The 13,722-nt window shown below is 42.3% G+C and overlaps 2 protein-coding genes and 1 pseudogene across 3 annotated transcripts in view; all 3 read left to right on the top strand.

Moving 5' to 3' along the window:
* LOC119901727 (acyl-coenzyme A thioesterase 1-like) overlaps positions 1-13,722 on the top strand; it is a 252,914-nt gene that overhangs the window by 152,272 nt on the left and 86,920 nt on the right. The window lies entirely within an intron of this gene.
* Positions 1-13,722, top strand: part of LOC119901730 (acyl-coenzyme A thioesterase 5-like) — a 246,313-nt gene that overhangs the window by 170,949 nt on the left and 61,642 nt on the right. The gene's annotated exons all lie outside the window — the stretch shown is intronic.
* LOC119901724 lies at positions 164-10,713 on the top strand (annotated as a pseudogene).

Here is a 13,722-nt window from a genome sequence, read left to right as displayed (position 1 = left end):
TAACGTGATTTATGTAGCCTACTATCATCTTCATATCATGCTTCATATAGCTGATCATAGTGCGCTTGCGCCTTTGGTGCCGCACAAAGCAGAAGATCCGGGTCTTTTTTCATATCAGGAAGTGGAAGTTTGTTTGAGCATGACTTCATGTTGCGCTTCACCGATCAGCTTTCATGAAATGAACGGAGCTCCGACTCCAACGCGGTATCTGTTTCTCTGTTTACATCCAAGTGGCAGCCGCACCTGTAGGTACTTTTTAATTAAGGTAACGATGTGTTAGAATAATAGACCGCAAAGCAAAAGAATCTGTGGCGGATCCACAGTGCGAGCTGTTTCACTGAGGTAAAAAGCTTATGTACATTGAGACCCAGAGAGATGAGTTGGTTTAAAGTAATTTCATGCACGCATGCTGCATATGTCAGTCATTTCCAAGCTGAAACTCCTCACGTGTTATCATCTCCCACAATGGAAGAAAGGGAGGTGGTTTTGGAGTAATTGGAAAGCTCAGTTGTGATCCAGTTGTAAAAGGTTTTTAGAGGTCATGTTAAAAAACACTTAGTTTATATGCATCACTATGTTGGGCTCATTAGATATGTAATTTCAACTGTTGTCTGTTTTCTCAAAGTAGTCCCTTCCAACCACAAGAAAGACTGAGTGCCAACATGCAGAAAGTTAACACAGCTGGATACCAGACGGACTGCTTTGTGGGGGAAAAGGCTGTGGCCTCGCAACTGCGTAAAAGAACACTATGCTCTACAGGTAAGTTATGTTGAAAGCTCTAATTCTTCGTTTATCTTTGTCTGTGACGTTAACAGACAAATTCTAGGTGTGCACAATATAGAAAACCATCCGGTCAGTGCTCAGTGGAGTGCACCTCACACCGTGGGTAAGAACCTATTCATGAACACAGACATTAAGTTAGTAGGGTTCAATTATCTTCAGTCTGCCAACATTTTGACAGACTGTCATGCAAGGTGTACGATATCTTACAAATTCAGTGTGTGCCGCTTCAAAGTACAGAAACATTTCAACAAGTCTTTCCTGTTTACATAGCTCAGCTGGGCTTAACGGTTGTAATCGCTGCCTGAGGCAATGTTAATTAAGGCTTTGTCGGGGGAGAGACAGGTTTATTATAATGTGTCACTGACATAAGCTTTATTTTTCCGAGGTTAACGGACTACCTAGTCCTGTTGTTTTGAAATATATCAATCATTATTCTGCGTTCCAAATTACATTCTTTTTCTCTGTACCTCTTGGTATGTACTGCAGCTGCCCTAAATGGAGTTAATTAGAGTTCAGGAACTGGACCACGAACAGGATCTCTCACTAATTCGACCACCCGCGCTTCACTCAAGGACAGTTATTTCTATTTTTTTTTTTTTTAACGTCTTTTAACGGGCAGCACGGTGGCCTCACAGCAAGAAGGTCCTCGCCCAGGCCTTTCTGTGCGGATTTTGCGTGGGTTTTCCCCGGGTGCTCCGGGTTCCTCCCACCATGAAAGACATGCACGCTAAAATCCGTAATTCTGCCAAGTAATCATTTTGTCTTTTTCTACAACAGGAAACGCAGGGGGTTCATAAAACCTAGCCGCTTATCGAGACGAGCCCCCACCCTGAGTCTCGACCCCCTCGGGTTCCCAGCCGCTCCAGCCACCAAACCCTAAACAACCTCCTCGACCCCTTCATCCCTCTTCTCTCGATCCTGCCATAAACGACCCTTTTTATACCTCATATAGGCGTGGAGCTTGTTAGTGAATATACTGTTTGTTGAATGCAGTATGCATACAGTTCGGACATATTTGTTGTAACATTGCGCTTTGACCATCTTTCTCATATTCATGCTGTGCAGAGGATTGTAGGTGAGAATGGCTCGAAAAGCTTGCTGGCCTACATACTGCAAAATGTGACTGGATACAGTAGGACATCCTGGTGTTTTTGGCATACTGCATTTAACTTATTCTAATACCCATACTATTTATTAAGGAAGGTTAAATCAAGGCAGATGTCAGAAATCATCTGCATACTGCAAAGGTGGTGCTTCTACTTAGCACACACCCATAAACCTTGTTTTGCTGTTTGGGACCTGTGCGAACGTGTTAGATCATCTTCCATTTCTGTGTGTGTCTTCTCTGCAGTGACGAACTTCAACAATGGCTCGGAGGCCAGTTGTGGCTCTGATACCAAGGACGAGCTACACATTGTGGAGGACGACAGCCTGCAGGAGCCTGAGGTCACCAAAGCTGATGGGACGACGCCGGAGGACAGCCATGATGCCACCACAACAGTATTACCCCACAATGGCTCCTTGAACAGAGGTGAGATGCCATCAGAGAAACATTAGGATTGTTTGTTTATCAGAATGTAGGTTTCCATTCTAGCTATAAGCTGTTCTAATATGTTTTGTAAAAGTCAGACATTCCCTGGCTTTAGACTTGACTTTCAAGTTGGAGCTTCACTTTATCTGTTAATCCCAGAAAGGTTTGCTGAGCGTGTTTGCTCTTTCTCAGCGGTGTCCTGTTTCAGACTCGCACAGCAACAAATTCACTGCTGGGAGTGGCCCAGTACACCCACAGGCGTACACGAGCTGTCCCCACACAGCTCTGCTGCAGCACCGTCTGTGTGAGAGACTCATGTTTTTTTATTTTTTGTTATGACAGCAGTAGGAGTTAACCATTTACTGCTCTGCTTTACACAACATGCTGCATTATAACGATAAAATAGATGCTTGGATGAGATTACTGAGCTCAGATAAAGGTGAAGTAAAAATCAGAGTGAAACTCTAATGCAAAGAAATGAAGCTCATAATATTGCCTAGATGGATAACAGCTTAGATATTTAGCATGAGGTGGGCGATAACACTTCAGTTTGTGAACTTATGCATTCCTGTCTGTGTCTCTAACTTTATTTATATAGCACACAAACAACAGTACAAAGACCAATAGATGGCAGTGTTTGTTTTGCGAGGTGTTGGGGACCAATAACAAGAATTTTCTTCTGAAGTTCCTCTTAGGCTCATTGTGGTCTCTTTATAGTAAACCAGCTGTTCCAACTAAACCTCAGCAAACTTCATCAGGACAGATCAGTTGCTGCTGTATGAGATAAACCGGATGTAGCTGTATAAATTATAGATTTGTTGCTGTTAGAGGTAGGAAGGAACTTTTGTTCCAGTACAGCTATTACATAAACAGCAATTTTGGTGTTTTTTCTTTTAACCTTAGCCTAGTAAGTAACTTTGCACTTGAAAAGGTCAGTGGAACAAGCTGTGATTTTAGTGCTATATTTTCTTTTTGTGTAGATGGTGTCTTGGAGAGTCATGAAGCTCAATCACTGGAGTGATTTTATTTGATGTTCCTTTTACCTTTTTGTCTTCTTTGAACGTCTTGTAAGATGTGAAGAGTTTGAAATGTTTGGCCAATGTCTAGCTACTCCCAAATCTAAATTTGGGGATGTAACTCGGTCCTCTTGACTTCAAGCCAAGAAATGATCTACATTATCAGTAGGATGGATACTTGTCGTCCCAGGGGAATAAACCTGTGCTTTCATTACAAAGATAGACTTAACCTGTCACCATGCTACACTGTATGTGTCCATACTAAACTAAATGACCCTAAAGTGTGTGTGTGTGTGTGTGTGTGTGTGTGTGTTGTGTGTGTGTGTTTAGTGAAGGATACTCTAGTGGAGGAGATTCTCCAGCAGGGAGACACTGCCATCATCTATCCGGAAGCTCCTGAGGATGAGCAGAGTCCAGCAGAGACAGGAGGCGCAGATGAAAACGGTAACACTTACACACACCACTGCTTATGTATTTCAGTATCTGTGCATATTTATTTTTAAAATCTTCACTAAGCAAGACTCTAACATGATTATACTGCCACATAACTGGAAGATGCTATGTCAAGTAATTCAGGTATTGGATTTTTTTTTATCCCTCAAATTGTGTAAAAATTTCACACTATCTGATGTAAAAACCTATTTCACCTTATTTCTGTTTATTTGAGGACAAAGTGAAGGAAAGAGTTTATCCTTTAACGTTGACGTGCACAGAGAAATGTTAACCTATACTCTGAGGGATATGAACCTGTAATCAAACTTCTGATTCCAGGGTTGTCTGGCAGCAACAACACAAAATAAACTCTAAATAAAGCCCTTTCATTCACTACCACCTTAACTTATGTCATATAACCAGAAAACACTTCTTTTGAGATAGTCACAGATATCTAGCTACAAGTACAGCATACATGAATTACTCTTTTACTCGGACTTCTTTAACTCAAGTCAAAGGAAAAAAAGACTTAATAGGCTAACCTGCCAGATACACAGCCAATCACAGTGTGAAGTTGGTGTGACTGTCACAGAACTCCAACTAATCCAATGTTTAAGAAGCTGTGTTGTTCACCTGACAGCCTCTTCCAATAAAGAATTCTGGCAGTTTAGGTCAGATGAAGGATGGCAGAATTAATGCATCACCCTGTTGTCTCTACAAACAGGCACGCCAGATTCTTTCTCCCAGTTGCTCACTTGCCCCTACTGCTCCCGGATCTTCAAGCACAAAGCCTCGCTGAAGGTGCACATCAAATATCGCCACGAGACCAGCGAGGACAACTACAGCTGTCCACACTGCAGCTACACCTACTACCACCGCTGGAAGCTGGAGAGGCACATGATGAGGCACCACAGGGGCACCAGGGAGCAGGTAACATCAAAGCTTAAAGGCATCAACTCTGTCAAAGGTTTTATCTCCCCACCCACCACCCAGACTACACCTGTTGTAATTGCTCCGACCCGTGTGATTCTTAAAGAGAAGACTGAAAGCAAACCCCTCCAAGAGCAGCTCCCCGTCACCCAGATCAAATCTGAACCTGTGGAATACGAGTGCAAGCCTGTGACGGCGGCACCGGCAAATTCAGCTGGTACCAACGGAGTGGTGAACGGAGGGACGGCACAGCCAGCTGGGGTTCCAGCTGCAACGCTGCCTCAGGGTGTGGCTATGGTTGTACCAACAGTCGGCCTGATGTCGCCCATCAGCATCAATTTGAATGACCTGCAGAATGTGCTCAAGGTGGCGATGGACGGAAACATACTTAGGCAGGTGCTGGGTACAGCTAACGGGGTGGTGACACAGGGGAAGCAGGGAATTGTAGTCCAGCAGCCCCAGCAACAGATCATCAGCCTGCCGGCCTTTGTGGATCATGACGGCACCACAAAGATCATCATCAACTACAGCATCAGCCCTGCAGCCGCCACCACTGCCACTACCCAGCCTGCACCGCTTGTTGCCAAAAAAATCCTCCTCTTCCTCCCACTGTCACCACTGCTGCAGACCCCACCCCAACAGATAGAACCCCAACACCAGAGGCTGCCGACCTCACCATTGTAAAGGCAGAGCCAGAATCGGTGCCCATCATGGAGACAGAGGCGGTCACACAGACAGAATCTGTTAAGACTTCTGACGCCCAAACAGCTCAGATGCCAAAAGTCAGCAGCACCAGTACATGTTTACTATGCGACGACTGTCCCGACAACCTAGAGGCGTTACACCTCCTCCAGCACCGGAAAGCAGCCAATGGGGAGGCAGTTGACTCTGCCGCTTTGGACCCCTCGTTCGCTGCTCTGCTAAACGAGGCGGGGGTGACGCTGGAGGAGTGTATGGACGATCTCCTCTCACTCCTCAAGACCTGCTTTGCCTCCAATGCCAACCCCAGCGAGGCGGAGCTGACAAAGATCTCCGAGTCTGTGAGTATTCCCGTGGATGTGGTCAGAAAGTGGTTTGCCAAAATGAACTTTAGGAAAAATGTGGGCAGAAACGCTAAAGCTGTTTCCAAAAAGACTGAAATCACAAATTCCAGCTCAAAGAATACTTCAAATCAGAATGGAGAGGCAGTGGAAGACGGCATTAAAGATACATCCAACAAAGCTTCATCAGAATCTGGCAGCGCTTCTCCGTCAGACTGTTCACCACTAAGCCCCAACACAGAGGACCTCATCATTGTTAAAAGTGAGCCAGATGATCCAGAGGCCTCAGACTCCCAGGCAGAGCCGCTTTACGTCTCCATCCCTAAACGTATCGCAGCACCGTTGGAAACAGTGCCTCCCGCCAAGCAGCAGGAACAGCCCATGAACCTGCCCTGCCTGAGGAAGGAGCAGCTGGAGGGTCAACCCATCTACGTCGCCACACCTCAGACCGGAAGACCTGTCAACATCCTCACTGGCCAACAGCTGTGCACATTAGCGATCATCAGTGGTCAGGGCACGAGGGGCTGTCTCAGCGCCATTAACATCCCCCAGCTCACCTACAACACTACAGCCTTTGAGCTGAACAGCCACAAGGTTGGTAGTGTTCAACATTATGTTTACCAAACAGTATTTCTTCTGTGGGCTTTTAGAAAATTTAATTTGATTTCTTGTTAAAAAGATGTCCTAGTAGCCACTCACCAGTCAGTCTGCATTAGCTACTGTGACAAATGTTCCTAGTAATACATTTGATATTCACCTGCAAACTGGAGCAGCTTGATAAATGACTTAATGGTTTATTAAAGCTGTTTAATTATCAACTGTTGAATTCTAACTAGAATTGAGGCTGGTAAACAAGCACCTTCTAACAAGCCATGTATCTTAGCATCTGTATTTGTATTGCTGACATGGCACTTCTTGACCTGAAAGACTCTTCTGTAGTCACTGAGATCATCATACACGCTAGATAGGTCTATTGGAGATGACTTGCTAGGCAGAACAGGCCCCTTTTTTACATGTTAACTATTTGTACTAGAATGACACAATCTCATATTCCATTTATGACTGTAGATGTATCAACTTCATAAACATTTACAAAAGTTACATCTCGTGATATAAACCAAAAATGTGAAATGTTTAGATAAGATGATGGGCACTAACCAAATTTGCTAAGCCATGATAATTTGGATGCTCCCCAAACAGACCAAATTTCCACAAACGGCAGGATGCATATTACCCTGACATCGCTCTTAAATGATTGAGGCGAGACTGACAAATCATCTGCAGGCAGGGATTGTGCCCCCCCCCCCCCCCCTTTGAGAAATTCTTGTTGAAATTCTGTCTCTGAAATGGTTGGCAGTCCTCCTCTACCTGATGGCTCTCTTTCAGGTAACATGCCAGAGGACTTTACTTGCCTACAAAAGCAGTGAAGTTGAAAGAGACAGAAAAGTGTTTAATGTTGCTAACGCTTGCATTTTCTGTCTTTTTAAGCGGATTATTTGACACAATGCAGATGCTGCACTCTCCCTTTAGATAACCTTCACTGTATTCTTAGAGAAACGGCAGGATTTACCAATAAAATCTGTTGTCTCAGCATTTTAAGTCGTTTAAGTCCATAGCTAATATGAATCAAATGTGCTATTCATATCTAAACTTAGATCAGTAATACATTGACTTTACAATTGACTACATCTAAGAAATGATTGCAAATCATGATATTAATTAAAAAATTTTTGATGGCAGCTACTGAGATCTGCATAGCAAGCTACCTTTAGCAGGAGTTTAGCTGCTGCCTTATTTAGGGTCACCAGACGTCTCCGTTTTTAATTGTGTGTTAATCTTAGACTGTATAAGGTGTTAACAGACCTGAAATCAGATTTTACGTGGCCAGAAAGACTGGAGTGCAGAGCAGACAGGTGTAGTGCTGAAAAGTGATTGCCATGCACGGGAGCGCGCGCAGCGTGTAACTTTATCGCCCAGTCTCTTTACCACTACAGCTGCATCTGGATCAAACAGCCATAATGTGTAAATAAATATCACTTTATGTCCATGGTAATGGCACATTTGTCTTTGTGAAACTTAAATGTTTCTTTTAACGGAATAATCAGTTGTGGCCAAATAAGTGTTTGCAGTTTATAGCGTAACAAGGCCAGACATTTACATGATGGATTATGTGTTTGGTAGGCATGTCTAATATCCTTGTTTATATTTGGAAAACAGACTGTAGCCTATAATTAACATGTTTGACAGATTATAAAACCAAAACCCTGCCTTATTATCATTGAGTTACATACCATTACATTTTCAGACTTAGTTTTTAAACATTGACTACGAGCAGCTCCTGAGGTATTATTTTCAAGGACAACTGAATCAACAGAAGAGATTCATACAGTAACATTCACCGTCCAGGCCTCACAGTCAATAGGGGGATTCTAAAAGTGATCACTGGACTGGGCTAGAACTTTCCTCACTTTTGTTAGTAAAATGTAATTTTCTTGCATTTAACAGGAGAAGAGGCCGGAGAGCAGCTCTGGCTGTGTTTCCACAGTGGAGGAGCAGAATGACTTGGGTTCGGCCTCACCGATTAAGAAGCAACGACTTGAGCCGAAGCCCTGTAAACTCTGCTCTAAAGTCTTCCGGAGGGCCAGCTGCTTGAGCAGGCACAAATATGAGCACACAGGTATGCCTTAAAATTAATAACATAGGAACACATTTTTCATGCAATCAGCTGATCAACTAATTGGTTCAGCTCCAAAAATGTAAGTCATTTGTAGGAAAAAGTAATAAGACTAAGGGGGGGGCTCTCACAACCTCCCTTGTGGGGAGCGGACCCCTAGGTTGGAAACACTGCCTTTAAAGGATAATGACTTTTCTGTTAAAGCTTTTAGTTAGTGCAGGATTTAGCAAACTTAGTTATTAAATCTTTTTTTTTTTCCCTAGCTGATTGTATTCCGTCTTGTATTCGATCTTGTGCCTTCTGTATTTTATCACTCTTTTTGTGTTTTATGTCTGTGTATTTTGTAAAGTGCATTGGGACGATGTATTTTGGGGATTTTACACTCTAAATAGAACTTGATTGGTGAATCACTTGAAGACATGCAGGTACGCTTAGACTACTGGAACTTTATTTGAAATTTTTTAATACATTTCCACAAATGATCAGTTGTAGGTTTTACTCTTCTTCTTTCATCTGACTGTTTCAGTTTAGTTTGAGTTACTTTGCAGGGAAAGGCAGTTTGCGTTCCTGTCTGACTCTTTGTCCTGTCATCTGCAGGAAAACGGCCCCACGAGTGCAACATCTGCAAGAAGGCCTTCAAACACAAACACCACCTGATTGAACACTCGAGGCTGCACTCCGGTGAGAAACCCTTCCAGTGTGATAAGTGCGAGAAGCGTTTCGGTCACTCCGGCTCATACTCCCAGCACATGAACTCTAACTGCAAGAAGGAGGGGCCTAACTTTGGCTCCAGCTCAGGGCCGTGCAGGTCTGAGTTGGAGCTCGGCAGTCTGGGCCCCGGACCGCAGTCGGACAGTTGAACCATTACCCTGGACTCATACGAGAAGGAGGGCGAGGAAGATGAGGATGATGTGGAAGAGGAGGAAAGAAGTGGTGGGACGAGCAGGTACTTTATGATGTGGTGGAGATGGGGGTGGGGGGGGCGAAGAGATGGAGGGAAATAACTGAAGAAACGGAGGAAGTGGCGGACTGTGACAGACGGCAAATAAAAAGGAAAATCTGAGGGTTTTTTTTCTATTGAAAATGATTTCAGTGTTTAATAATAATTTATAGAAGTCAAATTCACCCATCAACTTGTTGCCAGGTTGTTTTGTTTTCATCTGGCCTTTTTTGGTCAGTGTCACTAATCTTATTTTTTGAAAACCTTTTTTAACCTGTAAAGATGAGAAAGATTTCTATACCTTTTTTATTGCCAATGAAGTCTCCTAAATTAGTATTTTATTTAGTTCTACGAACACAAACCTCTGCACTACAGTACTCCTGGTTTACCTATGGATACATGCCTCATGCATTGTATGCCTACTTATCACTTGTTTGTAAATGTATCTTACTAAAACTGCCTCGGTACATTACATTTCTGCCTTCCAGTACTGTGCACCTTATAAATGGAATGAATGTAAAAGGAGGTTAAAACTTGAAGGTGTCATCGTAGTGGATGAATGATAAACATTTAATTCTGGACCTTTTTAGAGAGGTGGGATTCCTTATGATGCTGTGTGTGTGTGTGTTCTAATTTACCTGCTGTACTCTGGTCTTAGTGAGACTACATTTAATAGGTTATAATAATTTGGAGTGCAGAAAAATATTATGCTCAGAAATAAAAATACATTAACTGGGATCAGGGCTGAGCAGAATGTCCAACTGCCAGAAACTGAGGAAGAGAACTTAGTGTTCATCACATGTATCAAAGCAAAAAAGGACTTTCACTAGGTGGCGCTAGAAGACCATCCAAAACACCTTTTCAAAATACCAGAAAGAGATGTGTTGAGAGCAGAAATCAGCACTAATCATTCATAAATAGTTATGAGCCATGATTATTAATTTAAGCCAGTGTCCTGAGTGCTGATAAGTTGGAGATCTCAGTATATAAATCCATGAAATCTAACAATCAGTTTCTCCCATGGCAAAATGGCAGATTATATGCATGGCTGATGTCAGTGTGGAAAAGTTATGTGCAATTAGAGGGGGAAAAAATCAATGATTTGATAGTGATTTGGGGAGCTATAATATGACGAAGCAAGAGTTTAGTCTGTGCCAACAAAGATGAGTTGAAAACTGATTTCTAACAGCATGTTGGCTATCCAAGAGAATTAGTTACCTTTTCATTTGTCTGAGTATTCCCTCAGGGGTGTGAGTAGCTTTTTAATGGGGGAAAACTACTAATGTCCAGGTAATGAAAATGCACACTTATAATGCACTTTTACCCAAAGCAAACTGCTGCACAATAAAAACATAATTTTGTCATCTGAGTGTACATGGGCTTAATCTTGTTCTAATGAATTTTCATGATGCACCTGATGTTTGTGGGCCAGCTGTTCTTTTCTTCTTAAATCAAAGCAGCAAGACCAAACAGGTGATTAAAGACAGACATGACAGAATGTACATCATGTGAGACCAGCATTACATTAAACTGAGGGTTGGTCAAGAGTGCAGAAATTTATGTTTAGATGTTATGTGTGTGTAATTTTTTTTGAAGAGGATATCTTTATTTTGTCTTAAATAAATTGATCGAGAATGAGGTCATGCCAAGAACGGGGACTAAACAGTAAGAGGCCAGGGCCCGTATTTATCAAGCTTCTCAGAATTACTCAGAAGAACACTGCTAAAAACTGACTTAAGAGTAAAAAAAATTCTTTGCTCAAAGCTGAGCTTAAACGTAAGTTATCAAGCATCATAGTCCTAATTTGAGTGAAGTGTAGGACTAAATCTTAAGTGTCAGTCTTAGTGCTGATTTGCGACACTTTGCTCTGCCGCAAACAGGATTTTGGATGACGATGTCGCCAAAGACTAATCACTGAATAGATTTCCTTATTTAAAAATATTCTCAGATAAATTCACATTGAATGGTGAAATTCCTAAGAGGAGTTTATGTTCAACACACATTCAACAATAAAGAATTTAAGAGAATACATTATGATATAGGCCTACACATAAATAAATGAAAGTTTATCTTTATATGAGCGCCATCAAATGCGTCTACTGCTCCTGTATTACCGGCTATTTGCATGAACTGTGTTTGCTTCTGTCGGATTACGGGGGGTGTTGTTGGGAAGTTGATGAAACGTGTGACAGTGTGTGGAGCTGTCCGTTTAACTGCAAACGCATTACTGTATAAAGTCAGTGGTGAGATGGCGTCCCTGACCAACTCACTGACAGAGTTTATGCCTGCGCTGTCCGACCCCGTCTTCTGAACTGCGTGTCGTCAAATAATTCAGAAACATTCTTCCTCTCCTGAAAGATGCTCTCCACAGCGCCATCACAAGCCCCTACTGGCAGCCCCTAACCACTTGGGAGACCTCTCAAGCTGTCTTAAATAACTGGGAGAGTAAGAGTGATTCTTAGCTTTGAGAAATTTGATAACTTGCTTTTATTCTGAAGTTTAAAAGTAGGAGTAAATTTCATGAATTCTCAGCACTTAAGACAAAAATGGCACTTTGAGAAGCTTGATAAATACTGGCCCAGACCCTGTTTTCCTATGTGGAAAGCCCCCAGACCCTCAAAGAGTGAGCTTGCCCCTGGTGGGCTGTCTCATTTTTATTTATTTATATATATTTCATACTTGTTTTTGTGCCTATATTGCTTCATCCCAGTGAGGAGATGTTTAACTTTTACATACTATTTACTCGAAAGGTTTTTACTAATGGAATCAATCCAACAAGCAGGTACATTAAAGCACCTTTCATATAACTATCACTGAATCACTTTTGCACTGCTCTCCCTGAACTGAAACAAACATGGATCTCTGGCTACAGAGCCTGACCTTCCTATACCCCCGCTGCATTTTTTCCCCAGCAAGTAACAGTAACGTTAAATTTGTGCTAGTTTGCAGTGACTCTCTCTCTCTCTCTCTCTTGCAAGACTTTGTGTCTGACCAATGCTAGAGTGAGCATTCCAGCAGCAACATCTGTAAAGACCGGTCCAGACAATACATGGGCCAGATGGCGCTCCTCATTTTAAAACACAATGATGCTCTAGTCTTTCAGTCAAGGTTACAACTCTGGATATATGCAAGGTGGAAAGCAATGGCATTGACTATTACAATGTTTATTAGCGGGGGCATCTGGGCAATATGCACATCCCTCAGGAAATAAGCATCACATATTCAGTCAAGTCATAGTAGGCTACAAATAGTATTTTAAATGTGAAATGTATTAAGGGAGCCCATTTGAATGGGCCTGATGAAGCTGACAACACATTTAGCAAGTGTTTTTATCTATGATTTACAGGGGCTATATTTTGTCAGTAGAGTAGATGCTAGATCATCAGCCAGTAGCATAGACCCACTCCAGACATCTTTAGCAAGTCACAAAGACCCAGGTGAAGCACAGCCAGAGGTGTACAGCCAGCATCAGATATATGCAGCTCAGACGCTGATGGAACAGAACTGCTCCACCAAATGACCCGGCAGAATGGCGTCCAGTCAAAACAGACTTTGAGGACCGAGTTAGTGAGCAGAGGTCCATTCAAACCAGTACTGGATTTGTCTTGAAGAGATTTTCTTTCAGGCTTAATACAGATACAGACTGTTTAAAAGGAGGGAGGATTGTAGTGAGAGCACTGTGGTGTCAGGTGTAACTGCAGCAATGGCAAATTGTTTACATGGCTCAGAGTCAGGTAGGTTAATACTGACATGCCTTCTCTTGGTTGACAAATTCACTCCTTCCTCATTAATTCTGGACACTAACAAATTTGAGTTAAGTAACTGAGTCAGACAGAGAGACAGGCTTACAGTCATCGTAGTCTGCTCCCAGTCCAAATAGCGTTCCTTTAAATCGATCCTCCTGTTTACCATTAAAACCTCTAAACACCCACTCAGTCCAACCACACAGGTGTTTTCACTTTCGTTGCCTGATTAGACCTCTTCTCAGTACAAGCTGTGTTTGATTGACATCTTCCACACTCTCCTGCACCTTCTTGGCAAGACATGGCGTAGCACCACCCAACTTCAACTCAACTAGCGGTTTAATCAATGAGAATGTGAACACATCTATCATCGCTCATCTATCAAGAGTCCATGCGCAGTACAGTACAGGTGCATCTCAGAAAATTAGAATATCGTGCAAAAGTTCATTTATTTCAGTAATTCAACTTAAAAGGTGAAACTAATATATTATTATATAGACTCATTACATGCAAAGTGAGATATTTCAAGCCTTTATTTGATATAATTTCGATGATTATGGTTTACAGCTTATGAAAATCCCAAATTCAAAATCTCAGAAAATTAGAATATTGTGAAAAGGTTCAGTATTGTAG

Source organism: Micropterus salmoides, unplaced genomic scaffold (assembly GCF_014851395.1).
Source record: "Micropterus salmoides isolate LMB-PRFRI ecotype aquatic unplaced genomic scaffold, ASM1485139v1 Ms_hic_scaffold_14, whole genome shotgun sequence".
NCBI classification, from domain to species: Eukaryota; Metazoa; Chordata; class Actinopteri; order Centrarchiformes; family Centrarchidae; genus Micropterus; species Micropterus salmoides.
Note: the sequence above shows the minus strand (reverse complement) of the source record. Positions and strands in the feature narration are given on the sequence as shown.